Below are 369 nucleotides of genomic sequence, written 5' to 3' on the forward strand. Positions count from 1 at the left end.
CTTCCTTCCTTCCTTCCTCTTTCTTTCTTTCTTTCCTTCTTGTCTACCTGTCCATCCTTCCCCTCCCTCCCTTCCTCCCTCCCCTCCCCTTCCCTCCCCTTTTCCTTCTCCTTTGGGCCTGGGCTTGAGCTCAGGGCCTGATCATTTATCCCTTGGCTTTTGTGCTCAAGGCTGGCGCTCTACCACCTGAGCCACAGCTTCACCCCCAACTTTTTGGTGGTTCATTGGAAACAAAGAATCTCATGGATTTTCTTGCATGGCTTGGCTTTGAATCACGAGCCTCAGATCTCAGCCTCCCCAGTAGATAGATGACAAGCCTGTTTAATAACTCCTCCTCCTCCTCCTCCTCCTCCTCCTCCTCCTCCTCCT

The sequence above is a fragment of the Dipodomys ordii genome, unplaced genomic scaffold (genome assembly GCF_000151885.1).
Source record: "Dipodomys ordii isolate 6190 unplaced genomic scaffold, Dord_2.0 Scaffold81, whole genome shotgun sequence".
Taxonomy (NCBI): Eukaryota; Metazoa; Chordata; class Mammalia; order Rodentia; family Heteromyidae; genus Dipodomys; species Dipodomys ordii.